The sequence below is a fragment of the Heptranchias perlo genome, chromosome 20 (genome assembly GCF_035084215.1).
Source record: "Heptranchias perlo isolate sHepPer1 chromosome 20, sHepPer1.hap1, whole genome shotgun sequence".
In the NCBI taxonomy this organism is placed as follows: domain Eukaryota; kingdom Metazoa; phylum Chordata; class Chondrichthyes; order Hexanchiformes; family Hexanchidae; genus Heptranchias; species Heptranchias perlo.
The window spans coordinates 8917423-8935781 of record NC_090344.1 but is presented as its reverse complement, the minus strand read 5'-3'; the positions used below and the strand labels follow the sequence as shown (position 1 = coordinate 8935781).

Genomic DNA, 18359 nt, shown 5'->3' with positions numbered 1-18359 from the left:
TTCCTGCAACGTATGAGGTAAACAACGTTGGCCGAGTCACAGGAGTATGAACCATGTACCTGGTGGGTGGTGTCCTCTCGTGTGATGGTGGTATCCGTGTCGATGATCTGGCATGTCTTGCAGAGGTTGCCGTGGCAGGGTTGTGTGGTGTCGTGGACGCTGTTCTCATGAAAACTGGGTAACTTGCTGCGAACGATGGTCTGTTTGAGGTTGGGTGGCTGTTTAAAGGCGAGCAGTGGAGGCGTGGGGATGGCCTTAGCGAGGTGTTCGTCGTCATCGATGACATGTTGAAGGCTGCGGAGAACATGGTGTAGTTTCTCCGCTCCAGGGAAGTACTGGACGACGAAGGGTACTCTGTTGGTTGCGTCCCGTGTTTGTCTTCTGAGGAGGTCTATGCGATTCTTCGATGTGGCCCGTCGGAACTGTCGATCGACAAGTCGAGCGTCATATCCCGTTCTTACGAGGGCATCTTTCAGCGTCTGTAGGTGTCCATCGCGTTCCTCCTCGTCTGAGCAGATCCTGTGTATTCGTAGGGCCTGTCCATAGGGGATGGCCTCTTTGACGTGGTTGGGGTGGAAGCTGGAAAAGTGGAGCATCGTGAGGTTGTCCGTGGGCTTGCGGTAGAGTGAGGTGCTGAGGTGCCCGTCTTTGATGGAGATTTGTGTGTCCAAGAAAGAAACCGATTCTGAGGAGTAGTCCATGGTGAGTTTGATGGTGGGATGGAACTTGTTGATGTTATCGTGTAGTCTCTTCAGTGATTCTTCGCCGTGGGTCCATAGGAAGAAAATGTCGTCGATGTATCTGGTGTATAGTGTTGGTTGGAGGTCCTGTGCAGTGAAGAAGTCGTGCTCGAACTTGTGCATGAAAATGTTGGCGTATTGGGGTGCGAATTTGGTCCCCATGGCTGTTCCGTGTGTTTGGGTAAAGAACTGGTTATTGAAGGTGAAGACATTGTGATCCAGGATGAAGCGGATGAGTTGTAGGATGGCGTCTGGAGATTGGCTGTTGTTGGTGTTGAGTACTGAGGCTGTTGCAGCGATGCCGTCATCGTGGGGGATACTGGTGTATAGTGCCGAGACGTCCATCGTGGTGAGAAGTGTTCCTGGTTCAACTGGTCCGTGGGTGCTGAGTTTTTGTAGGAAGTCTGTAGTGTCGCGACAGAAGCTGGGGGTTCCCTGTACAATGGGTTTCAGGATGCCCTCGACGTATCCAGAGAGGTTCTCACACAGGGTTCCATTGCCTGATACGATAGGACGTCCGGGTGTGTTGGCTTTGTGTATCTTTGGGAGGCAGTAGAAGTCTCCCACGCGGGGAGTACGTGGGATGAGAGTGCGTAGGATGCTTTGAAGGTCTGGATCGAAGGTCTTGATCAGTTTGTTGAGCTGGTGGGTGTGTTCTTTGGTCGGATCTGCGGGTAACCGTCTGTAGTGTTCCTGGTTGTCCAGTTGTCGGTATGCTTCTTTGCAATAGTCCGTTCTGTTCTGTATGACAATGGCTCCTCCTTTGTCCGCTGGTTTGATGACGATGTTTCGGTTGGTCTTGAGAGCGTTGATGGCGTTGCGTTGTGCTCGGGTGACATTCTGGACTGTCTTCTGAGTGCGCCTGATGAATCTGGCATTGACGCATTTCCTGACAGCTTGGGCATACATGTCAAGCTGAGGGTAGCGACCCTCCGGAGGAGTCCAGTTTGACTCTTTCCTCTTCGGTTGCTGTACCGTGGATCCCTCTGTCTGCTGTTCTGGATCATTGATTGTCTCATTGGGTTCACTGTTGAAATCTTGGGGTTTGTGGTAAAATTCCCGGAGCCTCATTCTCCTGATGAATTCCTCTGTGTCCGCCGCGAGACCGATGCGGTCCATTTTGGTAGTGGGGCAGAAATTGAGCCCTCGGCTGAGAACCTCGATTTCGTCTGGTTGAAGGGTGTGGTCGGACAAATTGATGATAGACTTCCCTGTGGTTGTAACCGTGGTACCGGGGGAGGCTTGGTCGTTGCTGGTGGTGATGCCGAGTTTCTCAAGCTTCCTGCTCTTGGTTTTCATGTAGGCAGTGTAGTTCCGTTGCCTCGTCTGTTTGGCGGTATATCGTAGCTGGTCTGCTGTGTCCTGAGTACAGGTTGAGAGTATGGACTCTATCTTGGTTTCGAGGTTGTGGCGTCTGCTGTAGAGTTGGTGTATGAGATGGTTGCAGAGTGTGCGAGAGGTACGGCGGCAGAGTCTCTCAGCGTAATCCGAGTTGTATGTGGACTTGAGTGGGTTCTTGATCTGTAGTCCTTTCGGGATCTTGTCTGCTTTCTTGCAGCTCTGTAAAAACTTGATGTCTGTGTCGATATGCGCAATCTTCATGGAGATCCTTAACACTGTGAGCCGGCAGTTTGTGGTGTCGATAGTAGCCATGATGTGGAGATGCCGGTGATGGACTGGGGTGGACAAATGTAAGGAATCTTACAACACCAGGTTATAGTCCAACAAATTTATTTTAAAATCACAAGCTTTCGGAGATTATCTCCTTCGTCAGATGATTGAATGAAAAGGTTCTCAAATCGCATATCTTATACAATGTTGGGACAGCATCACACCAATCAAAAGGTGTCGTTGTTATTCAAACAGGCCAGTCACGGAGAACAGAACGTCCCAGTACACTCGATATACATTGTGCAACCAACAGAGTACCCTTCGTCGTCCAGTACTTCCCTGGAGCGGAGAAACTACACCATGTTCTCCGCAGCCTTCAACATGTCATCGATGACGACGAACACCTCGCTAAGGCCATCCCCACGCCTCCACTGCTCGCCTTTAAACAGCCACCCAACCTCAAACAGACCATCGTTCGCAGCAAGTTACCCAGTTTTCATGAGAACAGCGTCCACGACACCACACAACCCTGCCACGGCAACCTCTGCAAGACATGCCAGATCATCGACACGGATACCACCATCACACGAGAGGACACCACCCACCAGGTACATGGTTCATACTCCTGTGACTCGGCCAACGTTGTTTACCTCATACGTTGCAGGAAAGGATGCCCCGGAGCATGGTACATTGGCGAGACCATGCAGACGCTGCGACAACGGATGAACGGACACCGCGCAACAATCGCCAAACAGGAGGGTTCCCTCCCAGTCGGGGAACACTTTAGCAGTCAAGGACATTCAGCCACCGATCTTCGGGTAAGCGTTCTCCAAGGCGGCCTTCGAGACACACGACAACGCAAAATCGTCGAGCAGAAGTTGATAGCCAAGTTCCGCACCCATGAGGACGGCCTCAACCGGGATCTTGGGTTCATGTCACGCTACACGTAACCCCACCAGGAAAAAGGGGGAAAAAATTTATATGTTTTTTAAAATTCTCTCTCTCTCTCTGCCATTTTAAGTTTCTTTCTGCTTGCCTGTGTAAAAGACACAATGTATATCGAGTGTACTGGGACGTTCTGTTCTCCGTGACTGGCCTGTTTGAATAACAACGACACCTTTTGATTGGTGTGATGCTGTCCCAACATTGTATAAGATATGCGATTTGAGAACCTTTTCATTCAATCATCTGACGAAGGAGATAATCTCCGAAAGCTTGTGATTTTAAAATAAATTTGTTGGACTATAACCTGGTGTTGTAAGATTCCTTACATTTGTCCACCCCAGTCCATCACCGGCATCTCCACATCATTGTTAAAAAGTGTTTGAGAAGATGCCGGACAGGAGGCTTGTTGATCAGATTAAAGCTCACGGTATTAAAGGGAGTGGGTCAGTGTGGATGGGAAGTTGGAGAAAGGGCAGAGTGGTGGTTAATGGATGTTTTTCAGACTGTGGGGATGTAAACAGTGGTGTCCCCCAGGGGCAGTGTTGGGACCATTGCTCTTCTCAATATCGAGAAATGACCTGGGCTTGGGAACAAGGGCATAAGATCAACATTTCCTGACAACACCAAGATAGTGAGCATTAAGAACTGTGAAGAGGAATGTTAGCAACTTCAGTGTGACATCGGAACATTAGGAACAGGAGTAGACCGTTCAGCCCCTCGAGCCTGTTTCACCATTCAGTGAGATTGGTATCAGTGACTGTGGGGTTGTTTTTTTATCAGACAGGAGGATGTTGGTATCAGTGACTGTGGAGTTGGTTTAAATCAGTTAGGAGGTGATTTGTGTCAGTGCCTGTGGTGTTTTTTTTATCAGAGTGGAGGTGATTGGTGTCAATGACTGGGTTCAGAAACTGAAATTTGCCATTCAGCCCCTGAAGCCTGGATCAATTGGATCAGGACTAATCTGTGTCACAACGCCATTTACTCGCCTTTGCTCCATATCCCTTGCAACCCTCACACAACACAAATCTATTGAGCTCAATATTGAAAATTTCAATCGAGCCCAAGCATCCACAGCCTTTTGGGGAAGTGAGTTTGTAATTTCCACTATCGTTTGTGTGAAAAATTGCCACCTTATTTTGCTCTTTAATGAACTAGCTCTATTTTTAAGATTATCAAGAAGGTGGCAGATGGAGTCCAATGTGGGGAAATGTGAAAATTATTCACTTTGGGAGGAAGAATAGAAAAGCAGAATATTTTTTAAAAGGTGAGAGTTTAAGAAATGTTGGTGTGCAGAGGGATTTGGGTGTCCTTGTACACGGATCACAGAAGTTAACATGCAGGTACAGCAAACAATTAGGAAAGCAAATAATATGTTAGCCTTTATTTTTAGTGGGTTGGAGAATAAGAGTAAGGAAGTCTTGCTGCAATTATATCCGGCTTTGGTGAGACCACACCTGGAGTACTGTGTACAGTTTTGGTCTCCTCACCTGAGGAAGGCTATACTTGCCTTAGAGGGGGTGCAACGAAGGTTCACTGGATTGATTCATGGAATGAGAGGGTTGTTGTATGAGGAGAGATTGAGTAGAATGGCCCTATATTCTCTGGAGTTTGGAAGAATGAGAGGTGATCTTATTGAAACGTCTAACATTCTTAGCGGGCTTGACAGGGTAGATGCTGAGAGGCTGTTTCCCCTGGCTGGAAAGCCTAGAACTAGGGGACATCGTCTCAGGATAAGGGATCGTCCATTTAGGACTGAGATGAGGAAAAATTTATTTACTCAGAGGGTTGTGAATCCTTAGAATTCTCTACCTCAGAGGGCTGTGGATGCTCAGTCGTTGAGCATACTCAAGAATGAGATCAAGAGATTTTTGTACACCGAGGAATCAAGGAATCGGGCAGGAAAGTGGAGTTAAGGTAGAAGATCAGCCATGCACTGACTGAATGGCACAGCAGGCTCGAGGGGCCGTATGGCCCACTCCTGCTTCTATTTCTTATGCCCTCTTGTTCTGGATTCCCCCTCCAGAAGAAATCATTTCTCTGTATCTACCTTATTGTGTACCTTTATTATTTTAAACATCTCGATGAGATCACATCTCAATGATTTAAACTCATTGAAATAAAAAACAAGTTTTTGCCACCCGTCCTCATAATTTAATCCTTTTAACCCCGGCATCATTCTGGTGAATCTGCACTGTATCTTTCCCAAGGCCGATTGATCTCTCTCTTTCGGTTCGGTGCCCAGTTCTCCAGATGGGGTCTGACCAAGGTTCTTTACAACTGAAGCATCACTTCTGTATTCCAACCCCACTCAAGATAAAGGTCAACATTAAATTAGACTTGTTGATTATTGTCAAGATTTGTCAGGAATTTGCAAAGGATTCGAGGGGATCTTCGAGTTGGGATTTTTCTTTATTCTGTGATGCATTTTGGTCGTTCGAATCGTGCCAGGACCTGCTCCGTTAATGGTAGGGCGTTGGGGAGAGTTATAGAACAAAGAGATCTAGGAGTACAGGTTCACAGCTCCTTGAAAGTGGAGTCACAGGTGGATAGGGTGGTGAAGAAGGCATTCAGCATGCTTTGTTTCATTGGTCAGAACATTGAATACGGGAGTTGGGATGTCTTATTGAAGTTGTACAAGACATTAGTAAGGCCACACTTGGAATACTGTGTACAGTTCAGGTCACCCTATTATAGAAAGGATATTATTAAACTAGAAAGAGTGCAGAAAAGATTTACTAGGATGCTACCAGGACTTGATGGTTTGACTTATAGGGAGAGGTTGGATAGACTGAGACTTTTTTCCTTGGAGAGCAGGGTGATCTTATAGAAGTCTATAAAATAATGAGGGGCACAGATAAGGTAGATAGTCAAAATCCTTTCCCAAAGGTAGGGGAGTCTATAACGAGGGGGCATAGATTTAAGGTGAGAGGGGAGAGATACAAAAGGGTCCAGAGGAGCAATTTTTTCACTCAAAGGGTGGTGAGTGTCTGGACGAGCTGCCAGAGGCAGTAGTAGAGGCGGGTACAATTTTGTCTTTTAAAAAGCATTTGGACAGTTACATGGGTAAGATGGGTATAGAGGGATATGGGCCAAGTGCAGGCAATTGGGACTAGCTTAGTGGTATAAACTGGGCGACATGGACATGTTGGGCCGAAGGGCCTGTTTCCATGTTGTAACTTCTATGATTCTATGATTCTATGATTCTATACCCAAGTCCAAGTCAGTAATATATATCAAGAATAGCAGTGGTCCCAGCACCGACCCCTGGGGAACACCACTGTACACCTCCCTCCATTCCGAAAATCAGTCATTCACCACGACTCTCTGCTTCATGTTATTCAGCCAATTCTGTATCAATGCTGCTACTGCCCCTTTTATTCCATGGGCTTCAATCTTGATGACAAGCCTATTATGCGGCATTATATCAAACGCCTTTTGGAAGTCCATACACACCACATCAACCGAATTGTCCTCATCGACTCTCTCTGTTACCTTATCAAAAAACTGTATCAAGTTAGTTAAACACGATTTGCCTTTAACAAATCCGTGCTGGCTTTCCCGAATCCTTGTCCAAGTGACTGCTAATTGTGCCCGGGTTATCGTTGCTGGAACTTTCCCCACTACCGAGGTTAAATTGACTGGTCTGTCGATGCTAGGTTTTATCTTTCACCCTTTCTTGAACAATGGTGTAACATTTGCAATTCCCCAGTCCTCTGGCATCACCCCCATTTCTAAGGATGTTTGGAAGATTATGGCCAGTCCCTCTGCAATTTCCACCGTTACTTCCCTCACTAACCGAGGATGCATCTCATCCAGACCAGGTGACGTTTCTACTTTAAGTCCAGCCAGCCTTTCAAGTACCTCCTCTTTATGAATTTCTAGCCAATCCAGTATCTTAACTACATCTTCCTTTACTGACACTCTGGCAGCATTTTCTTCCTTGGCAAAGACAGATGCAAAGTATTTATTTAGTACCTCAGCCATGCCCACTGTCTCCCACTGCCACTTCCTCACTATAACTGGGGTTAGTGGTGCAATGGATAACGCATCTGACTATGGCTCAGCAGACGATATGTTCGATTCCTACTTGGCTTGGGAGTTTTTTTAATGCAAACTGCATTATTTTATGGCTTTCAATACCTTGCAAGCTGTTCCACTTGGTGGTGCTGCCTGGCTCCATACCTGGTAAGTGCCTTCTCAGTGCAGCAAGCAGTGGTTCAGTGCCATAATCTGAAAGTCCTGAATTCAATCTTCAGAGAAGGCATCAAGGATTACGATGCTTTTCTTTCCATCTCTCACCTCATCTTTCCATCTTTGCTGCAAAGCAAAATCAAGAACTTTTGCTTACTGCAGCACATCAAAAGATTTGCTGCCCCTTGACCTCTCTGTACCCAAACACACAGTGAAGTTTAGGAAGTTCATGGGCTATGGAATCACTGACAACACTCTTGTTTCTGTATAATTGTCCCAAGACAAACGGCGAGTGGAGAATATAATCAACGATCCCGCTACTTCTCACATGCCAAGTGAGCGCTCCACCAGTTGAGCTAATTCCTCGTTTGCTGTTTGTAAATCGCCCTTCACAGTTCCTGCCTCGCACTCGCCTCCAAGCTGCTCCACGACCAGCAGAGAAATCTTGCCTTGGGTTGCCATTTCCTGAATATATTAAATACTTTGCTCCAATCGGCGGTATCGAGCATCAGCAAGTGAGGAACAGCAGAACGGGAAGCCACAGTAATCATGAATGATGCTGAGAAGAGCCCGAGCCTGCGGAAGGAAGACAAGGTCACCGGAAAGCAACAGCCGCCCGAGCTTGAGGGAGCAGCGTGAGCCCTGACTGACTGACTGATCGAAGACCTTTTTTGCCTGAAATTGAGGGCGATTTGAAGTGTTGCTGCTCAAAGGCACTCCCCGCTGGTGAGCAGAGGGAAATGCTCGAGTGAAACAGCCGTGCTCGGGCAGACACAGAAAGCTTTAAGGTTTGAGAAAGGAAAAGTGGTGTCCTGTGCCTGAGTGGCAACATGTTAATCTGTAAGATGCCTGTAAAGTTCAGAGAGTGACCTTGAGGTAATTGTTGCTTATTCCAAAAGCACACTCACTCCTTCGAGCCGGAATTGAACCAGCGACCTAAGGATGACTTTACTTTGGTTTAATTCACTACAGTCCTCCGCTCTACCAGCTGAGCTATCGAAGGGAAGCGATAGAAAGAATTGTCTTTGGTGATTGTTCACCGTGCGCCTGTTGACATGTTCAAACTCGTGGAGTCCGGTGCTGATCGAAGACTTCTTTTGCCTGAAAGCGAGAGCTGAGTGTTTTGAAGTATTGCTGCTCAAAAGCACTCCCTGCTGGTGAGCAGAGGCAAAACAGCCTTGTTTGGGCAGACACAGAAAGTTTTACGGTTTGTGAAAGGAAAAGAGGCGTCCTGTGCCTTCATGGCAACATGTTAATCTGGAAGGTGCCTGTAAAGTTAAGAGAGCGACCTTGAACTAATTGCTGCTTATTGCAAAAGCACACGTACTCCTTCAGCAGGAATTGAACAAATGACATAAGAATGACTTTGTCTTATGTTCCGCGACAGTCTTGTCACTTGACCAGCTGAGGTATTGAAGGGAAGCGGCAAAAATGTTTCACTTTGGTGATTGTTCACCGTGCACCTTTGACACACCCGGACTCGTGGATTCCAGTGCTCATGACTGAGGCTGACTCGGTACCTGCTCATACCGCAGCGCTGTGGGAGTGGGAGCTGCTCCGTGTTCTCCACAGCCTGGGCCAGTGACGCAGTGAATAATGTGACTGATTATTGATCTGGAAATTGTGGGTTCAAGTTTACGGAGGGTGTAAAGTGGAAGGCCTGGCCTGGAGAGCATTGGAATAGTCGAGTCTAGAGGTAAACAAAGGCACGGATGAGGGTTTCAGCAGCAGAACTTCAGTCTGGCAGTTGGGATTTGTTTCTGATGATGTTAATAACCGCTATAACTGGGCTGAAATTCAATATTCTGGATAAATATCAAATAAATCAATTTTGTTTCAAACGGAAAGGTTCAATTACTTGCTGTATTCAAGATAAGAGACGAATTGATGTCCTAATTACCGATTATTATGTCTTTTCTCCTTTCTCACTGTAAATTATTTCAGTTCTCATACCTTCAATTACTCTCATGGCCAAGTCCCAGTTCCCCGGTCCTTCCCGAGTGCCTCTCCCAGCCTTGGGATCCAGGGAAGGCATCAGTAATGTACCCGGGATCGACAAACACAAAACCCAGTCTGTGAATCACTTTCAGCTACTGGACTTATCGTGTGTCCCACAGCATCTCTCTCACCTTCGATGTGTGAATAGAGCATCAGGTCTGGGAATCTCGTCTTCAATTTAAATCCACTCAGCAAATGTATTTAACAAAATACAAACAATAAATACATCACGGCTCAATAATCCAGCACTAAATTCAAAGTAGTAAGTCTGTTATCAAACTCCTTGAGTGGACAGAATAAAGAAAAATCCCAACTCTCAGATCCCCTCGAATCCTTTGCAAATACCTCACAAATCTTGACAATAATCAACAAGTCTAATTTAATGTTGACCTTTATCTTGAGTGGGGTTGGAATACAGAAGTGATGCTTCAGTTGTAAAGAACCTTGGTCAGACCCCATCTGGAGAACTGGGCACCGAACCGAGGGAGAGATAAATCGGCCTTGGGAAAGATACAGTGCAGATTCACCAGGATGATGCCGGGGTTAAAAGGATTAAATTGTGAGGACGGGTTGCATAAGCTTGGTTTTTATTGCAATGAGTTTAAAACATTGAGATGTGATCTCATCGAGATGTTTAAAATAATAAAGGGCTTCAATAAGGTAGATACAGAGAAATGATTTCTTCTGGAGGAGGAATCCAGAACAAGAGTGCATAAGAAATAATAGTAGGAGTGGGCCATACGGCCCCTCGAGCATGCCGTGCCATTCAGTAAGTACATGGCTGATCTTCTACCTTAACTCCACTTTCCTGCCTGATTCCTTGATTCCCTCGGTGTCCAAAAATCTCTCGATCTCATTCTTGAATATACTCAACGACTGAGCATCCACAGCACTCTGGGGTAGAGAATTCTAAGGTTTCACAACCCTCTGATGAAAGAATTTTTTCCTCATCTCAGTCCTAAATGGCCGATCCCTTATCCTGAGACTATGCCCCCTAGTTCTAGACTTTCCAGCCAGTGGAAACAGCCTCTCAGCATCGACCCTGTCAAGCCCTCGAAGAGTGTTAGATGTTTCAATGAGATCATCTCGCATTCTTCTAAACTCCAGAGAATATAGGCCCATTCTGCTCAATCTCTCCTCATACAACAACCCTCTCATCCCAGGAATCAATCTAGTGAATCTTCGTTACACCCCCTCAAATCAAGTATATCCTTCCTCAGGTAAGGAGACCAAAACTGTACACAGTACACCAGGTGTGGTCTCACCAAAGCCTAAAATAATTGCAGCAAGACTTCCTTACTCTTATTCTCCAACCCACTTAAAATAAAGGCCAACATATTATTTGCTTTCCTATTTGTTTGCTGTACCTGCACATTAACTTTCTGTGATCTGTGTACAAGGACACCCAAATCCCTCTGAACACCAACATTTCTTAAACTCTCACCTTTTAAAAAATATTCTGCTTTTCTATTCCTACCAAAGTGAATAATTTCCACATTTCCCCACATTGTACTCCATCTGCCACTTTCTTGATAATCGTAAAATTAGAGCTCGGTCATTTAAGAGCAAAATAAGGTGGCAATTTTTCACACAAACGGTAGTGGAAATTACAAACTCACTTCCACGAAAGGCTGTGGATGCTGGGGTTCGATTGAAATTTTCAATATTGAGCTCAATAGATTTGTGTTGTGTGAGGGTTGCAAGGGATATGGAGCAAAGGCAAGTAAATGGAGTTGTGACACAGATTAGTCCTGATCCAATTGAACGGCGGAGTAGGCTTCAGGGGCTGAATGGCTAATTCCAGTTCATGAACCCAGTCATTGACACCAATCACCTCCAGTCTGATAAAAAAAACACCACAGTCACTGACACAAATTTCCCCCTGTCTGATTTCAACCAATTCCACAGTCACTGATACCAATCTCCTCCTGTCTGATCTAAACCAACCCCACAGTCACTGACATCCATCTCACTGAATGGTGGAACAGGCTCGAGGGGCTGAATGGCCTACTCCAGTTCCTAATGTTCCGATGTTACACTGAAGTTGCTAACATTCCTCTTCACAGTTCTTAATGCTCCCTATCTTGGTGTTGTCAGGAAATGTTGATCTTATGCCCTTGTTCCCAAGCCCAGGTCATTTCTCTGTATTGAGAAGAGCAATGGTCCCAACACTGCCCCTGGGGGACACCACTGTTTACATCCCCACAGTCTGAAAAACATCCATTAACCACCACTCTGCCCTTTCTCCAACTTCCCATCCACACTGACCCACTCCCTTTAATACCGTGAGCTTGAATCTGATCAACAAGCCTCCTGTCCGGCATCTTCTCAAACACTTTTTAACAATCCATCTTCACAACCTCCATTGCATTTTATCCCCACACTGTGTTATTCCCTCCAATAATCCCTGCTGTCTGTCCTGAATTAATCCATTTCATTCCCAATGTTGAAATCTTTGCTCCACCCACTCGGTTCCATCGGTTTTTCTCCACAACACAAAGGGCCAGTTTTCCCCAAGAGTTTCACACCAATCAGCTTTCAAAATGAGGCAGAGTTTCAGCCAATGAGGGAGATCCGGGCTCAGCCCCGCCCACTCGGTGCCGCAAGTCCCGCCCCTCACACACTCCCATTGGTTGGAGGACCAACCGCCCGCTCGGTCCTCCAGTCCCTCTCCGCTCTTCCTATTGGTCCGGAGCTCCCGTCAATCACCCGGGCAGTGTGAGCTGAGCATGCGCGGCGGGCGGGGAGTGAGGCCGAGATCGTGTCCGCAACAGGTGAGAGATGGGCGGGGGGAGCGGGTTAATAAACCCCGGGGGAGGGGGCGGGGGCTTCACAAACCCCGAGTGCGGCCCCGGGCCCGAATATCAAACAGTGAACATTCTCCTCTCTCTCTCTACACTCCGGGGGCTCCGGTTTAGATCAGACCCGAAACTCAACACACGGCCCGCGGCCTCCGAGCATGCGCAGTGTCAACGTCAAACCTCGTGACTCATCAAATCAGGGAGCGTCTGTAAATGAAGGAGAAATGGTGATCGGTCAGGGAGCGTCTGTAAATGAAGGAGAAATGGTGATGGGTCAGGGAGCGTCTGTAAATGAAGGCGAAATGGTGATCGGTGAGGGAGCGTCTGTAAATGAAGGAGAAATGGTGATCGGTCAGGGAGCGTCTGTAAATGAAGGAGAAATGGTGATCGGTCAGGGAGCGTCTGTAAATGAAGGAGAATTGGTGATCGGTAAGGGAGGGTCTGTAAATGAAGAAGAAGTGGTGATTGGTCAGGGAGCGTCTGTAAATGATGAAGTAATGGTGATTGGTCAGGAAATGTCTGTCAATGAAGGAGAAATGATGATCGGTCAGGGAGTATCTGTAAATGAAGGAGAAATGGTGATCGGTCAGGGAGTATCTGTAAATGAAGGAGAAATGGTGATCGGTCAGGGAGAGTCTGTAAATGAAGGATAAGTGGTGATCGGTCAGGGAGCATCTGCAAATAGACGATAAATGATGACAGATCAGGGAGCGTCTGTAAATGAAAGAGAAATGGTGAAGGTCGGGGGAGTCTGTCGATGAATGAGAAATGGTGATCGGGCAAGGAGCGTCTGTATATGCAAGTGAAATGGTGAAGGTCAGGGGGCGTCTGAAGATGAAGGTGAAATGGTGATCGGTCAGGGAGCAATCCCCATATCCCTTGATTCCCTTAGAGTCCAAAAATCTATCAATCTCAGCCTTGCATGTACTCCACAGCCCTCTGAGGTAGAGAATTCCAAAGATTTACAACCCTCCCAGTGATGAAATTCCTCCTCATCTTAGTCTTAAATGGCCGACCCCTTATCCTGAGACAGTGCTAGTACTTCTACACTGTCCAGCCAGGGGAAACATCCTCTCAATATGTACCCTCTCAAGCCCTCTCAGAATCTTACAAGTTTCAATGAGATCACCTCTCATTCTTAGAACCAGAGAAAAGATACAGCACAGAAGGGGGCCATTCGGCCCATTGTGTCCGCGCTGGCTCGAAGAACAACCAGGTGCCCATTCTAATCCCACCTTCCAGTACTCGGTCCGTAGCCCTGCAGCTTACAGCACTTTAGGTGCAGGTCCAGCTACTTTTTAAAAGAGTTGAGGGTCCCTGCCTCAACCACCAATTCGGGACGCAAATTCCATACACCCACCACCCTCTGGGTAAAAAAGTTTTTGTATTATCTGCACATTTGCCAATCATGCTCCTGACATTCAAGTCCAAATCATTAAGATATGCCACAAACAGCGGGGACCCAACACTGAGCCCTGTGGCACGGCATTGGAAACAGATTTCCATTCGCAAAGATATCCATCAACTTTTACCCTTTGTTTCCTGTTACTGAGCCAATTTTGGATCTAATTCACCACATTTCCCTGTATCCCATGGGCTTTTACCTTTCTGACCAGTCTGCCACGTGGGACCTTTTCAAATGCCTGACTACAATCCATGTAGACAACATCCAACAGCACGACCCTCATCAATCCTCCTTGTCACTTCCTCAAATAATTTAATCAGATTTGGAAGGCATAACCTTCCCTGAACAAATCCATGTTGACTATCCCTGATTAAACCATGCCTTTTCAAGTGACAGTTTATCCTATCTCTCAGTATTGATTGTAATAGTTTGTCCACCACCGAGGTAAGACTGACCGGCCTATAATTGTTCGGTCTTTCCCTTGTAACCTTTTTAAACAATGGTTTTACGTTTGCAGTCTTCCAGTCTTCTGGTACCTCCCCTGTATCTAGTGAGGATTGGAAAATGATCCTCAGAGCATCCGCTGTTTCCTCCCAGGCTTCCTCTAATAGCCTAGGAAACAATCCATCCGGCCCTGGTGACTTATCAACTTTCAAGGATTCCAGTCCCTCTGGTACTTCCTCTCTCGTTATGTTTACCTTATCCAATATTTCACACCTGTCCTCTTTTAACTACTACATCTGGATCATCCTGTTCCTTTGTCAATACGGAGAAAAAATATTCATTTCAAACCCTACCCACATGTTCTGCTTCGACACACAAGTTACCCTTATCATCCCTGATAGGTCCCACCTTTTCCTGAGCTATCCTCTTGTTCTTAATGTACTGATAAAATATCTAACATTCTTCTGAACTCCAGAGAGTATAGGCCCATTCTGTTCAATTTCTCCTCATTGGACAACTGTCTCATCCCAGGAATCAATCCTGTGAACCTTCGCTGCATATGCCCTTCCTCAGATAAGGAGAGCACAACTGTCCACAGTATTCCAGGTGTGGTCTCACCAAAGCCCTGTACAATTGCAACAAGACTTCCTTATTCTTCTACTCCAACCCCCTTGCAATAAATTCCAACATTCTATTTACCTTCCTAATTGCTTGCAGTACCTGCATGTTATCTTTTGGTGTTTCTTGTACGAGGACACCCAAATCTCTCTGGACACCAACATTTAATAGTTTCTCACCATTTTAAAAATTCTGTTTTTCTATTCTTGCTACCAAAGTGAGTAACCTCACATTTCCCCACATTATACTCTATCTTCCACCTTCTTGCCCACTCACTTAACCTGTCTATATCCCTTTGCAGACTCTTTGTGTCCTCCTCACAGCTTACTTTCCCACCTAGCTTCATGTCGTCAGCAAACTTGGATACATTACACTTGTCCCATCATCGAAGTCATTGATATATATTGTAAATAGCTGAGGCCCAAGTACTGATCCTTGCAGCACCCCACTACTTACACGTCCAGGCCATCAATATATATCAAAAAGAGTCATGGTCCTAACACCAACCCCTGCGGAACACCACTGTATACTTCCTTCCAGTCTGTGAAACAACGGTTCACCACTGCTCTCTGCATTCTGTCTCTCAGCCAATTTTGCACCCATGCTGCTATTGGCTTCAATTTTACCAACAGGTCCATTCGGTGGTACTTTACCAAACGCCTTTGAAATGTCCGTGTACACAACATCGAGTGCACTACCCTCATCAACCCTCTCCGTTATTTCATTGAAGAACTCAATCAAATTAAATGATTTTACTTTTAACAAATCTACTTTTAACAAATCTATATTGACTGTCATTTATTAACCCACGTTCTTCCAAGTGAGAATTAATTTTGTCCCGGATTCTGGCCTCGAGAAGTTTCCCACCACCGACGTTAGGCTGACTGGCCTGTAATTGCTGGGTTTATCCCTCTCCCATATTCTTGAACAGGGGTGTGACACTTGCAATCCTCCAGTCCTCAGACACCACTCCCATATCCAAGGAGGATTGGAAGATTGTGGTCAGAGCCTCCGCTATCTACACCCTTACTTCCCTCAGTAATCTCGGAGGCATCCCATCTGGACCGAAAGACTTTTTTACTTTGAGCACTGCCAATCTTTTAAGTACCACCTCTTTATCTATTTTTATCGTCTCCAATATCACTACTACCTCCTCCTTTACTGTACAATGGCAGAATCCTCTTCATGGTGAAGACGGATGTAAAGTACTAATTTCGTGCCTCAGCCATGCCCTCTGCCTCCACAAGAAGATCTCCTTTTTTGTCCCTAATCGACCCCACCCTTCCTTTGACTCCCCTTTTACTGTTTGTATGTTTATAAAAGACTTTTGGATTCCCTTTTATTTTAACCACCAATCTATTCTCATACTCTCTCTTTGCACCTCTTATTCCCTTTTTTAGATCTCCTCTGTACTTTCTTTGTTCAGCCTGGTTCACTACTGTATTATGAACCTTACATTCGTCATAAGCCTCCTTTTTCTGTTTCATTTTAATCTCTATCTCTTTCGTCATCATGATGTGGAGATTCATCTGACGAAGGAGATAATCTCCGAAAGCTTGTGATTTTAAAATAAATTTGTTGGACTATAACCTGGTGTTGTAAGATTCCTTTCTTTAGTCATCCAGGGAGCTCGAGCTTTGGATGCCCTTCCTTTCTCTCCCGTAGGGATCTGTCCACTCTGGACCTGAACCAACTCCTCCTTCAAGGCCTCCCATTGTTCAATTAATATTGTTGCCAATTTTTGATTCCAATCCACCTGGACAAGATCCCTTTTTAACTCATTGGAATTTGCCCTCCAATCGGTTCAGTATTTTCACATTTGTTTGTTCCTTGTCCTTTTCCGTAACTATTCTAAACCCAATGAGATTATGATCACTGCTGCCCCACTGAAACATGCTCCACCTGCCCCACTTCATTCTCCACACCGAGCCCACTGCTGGACTCACATTCCCTCTCTCACATTCCCACTCTCACATTCACCCTCTCACATTCGCTCTCGCGTTCGCTCTCTCGCGTTCACTCTCTCGCGTTCACTCTCTCGCGTTCACTCTCTCGCGTTCCCTCTCTCGCGTTCACTCTCTCGCGTTCACTCTCTCGCATTTACCCTCTCGCATTCACCCTCTCCTATTCACCCTCTCCTATTCACCCTCTCCTATTCACCCTCTCCTATTCACCCTCTCTCATTCAATCTCTCACATTCACTCTCTCACATTCTCTCTCTCACATTCACTCTCTCGCATTCGCTCTCTTGCATTCACCCTCTCACATTCACCCTCTCACATTCACCCTCTCGCATTCACTCTCTCGCATTCACCCTCTCGCATTCACCCTCTCGCATTCACTCTCTCGCATTCACTCTCTCGCATTCACTCTCTCGCATTCACTCTCTCGCATTCACCCTCTCGCATTCACCCTCTCATTCGTCTTCTCTCATTCACTCTCCCACATTCACTCTCTCGCATTCGCTCTCTCGCATTCGCTCTCTCGCATTCACCCTCTCGCATTCACCCTCTCGCATTCACTCTCTCGCATTCACCCTCTCCCATTCACCCTCTCGCATTCACTCTCTCGCATTTTCACCCTCTCACATTCGCTCTCTCACATTCGCCCTCTCACATTCACCCTCTCACATTCGCCCTCTCACATTCACCCTCTCACATTCACCCTCTCACATTCACCCTCTCCCATTCGCCCTCTCACATTCACTCTCTCGCATTTTCACCCTCTCACATTCGCTCTCTCACATTCGCCCTCTCACATTCACCCTCTCACATTCGCCCTCTCACATTCACTCTCTCGCATTTTCACCCTCTCACATTCGCCCTCTCACATTCGCCCTCTCACATTCGCCCTCCCACTTTCGCTCTCTCGCATTCGCCCTCTCGCATTCGCCCTCTCGCATTCGCTCTCTCGCATTCACTCTCTCGCATTCAACCTCTCGCATTCACCCTCTCGCATTCACCCTCTCGCATTCACCCTCTCGCATTCACTCACTCGCATTCACCCTCTCGCATTCACTCTCTCGCATTCACCCTCTCGCATTCACTCTCTCGCATTCAACCTCTCGCATTCACCCTCTCGCATTCACCCTCTCGCATTCACCCTCTCGCATTCACCCTCTCGCATTCACTCACTCGCATTCACCCTCTCGCATTCACTCTCTCGCATTCACCCTCTCGCATTCACCCTCTCGCATTCACTCTCTCGCATTCACCCTCTCGCATTCACCCTCTCGCATTCACCCTCTCGCATTCACTCACTCGCATTCACCCTCTCGCATTCACCCTCTCGCATTCACCCTCTCGTATTCACCCTCTCGCATTCACCCTCTCGCATTCACCCTCTCGCATTCACTCTCTCGCATTCACTCTCTCACCTTCACTCTCTCACCTTCACTCTCTCACATTCACCCTCTCTCGCATTCCCTCTCTCGCATTCGCCCTCTCGCATTCACCCTCTCGCATTCCCTCTCTCGCATTCGCCCTCTCGCATTCACCCTCTCGCATTCACCCTCTCACCTTCACTCTCTCACATTCACCCTCTCTCGCATTCCCTCTCTCGCATTCGCCCTCTCGCAGTCGCCCTCTCGCATTCACCCTCTCGCAT

General features: G+C 46.7%; 1 non-coding gene across 1 annotated transcript; it reads right to left on the bottom strand.

Annotated features, from left to right (window-relative positions):
* Positions 1 to 8395: 8395 nt before the first annotated feature.
* Positions 8396 to 8490, bottom strand: trnay-gua (transfer RNA tyrosine (anticodon GUA)). Its single transcript has 2 exons — positions 8454 to 8490; positions 8396 to 8431 (listed from the first exon to the last, which is right to left on the bottom strand). It is a non-coding gene; the product is annotated as a tRNA-Tyr (tRNA).
* Positions 8491 to 18359: the final 9869 nt, after the last annotated feature.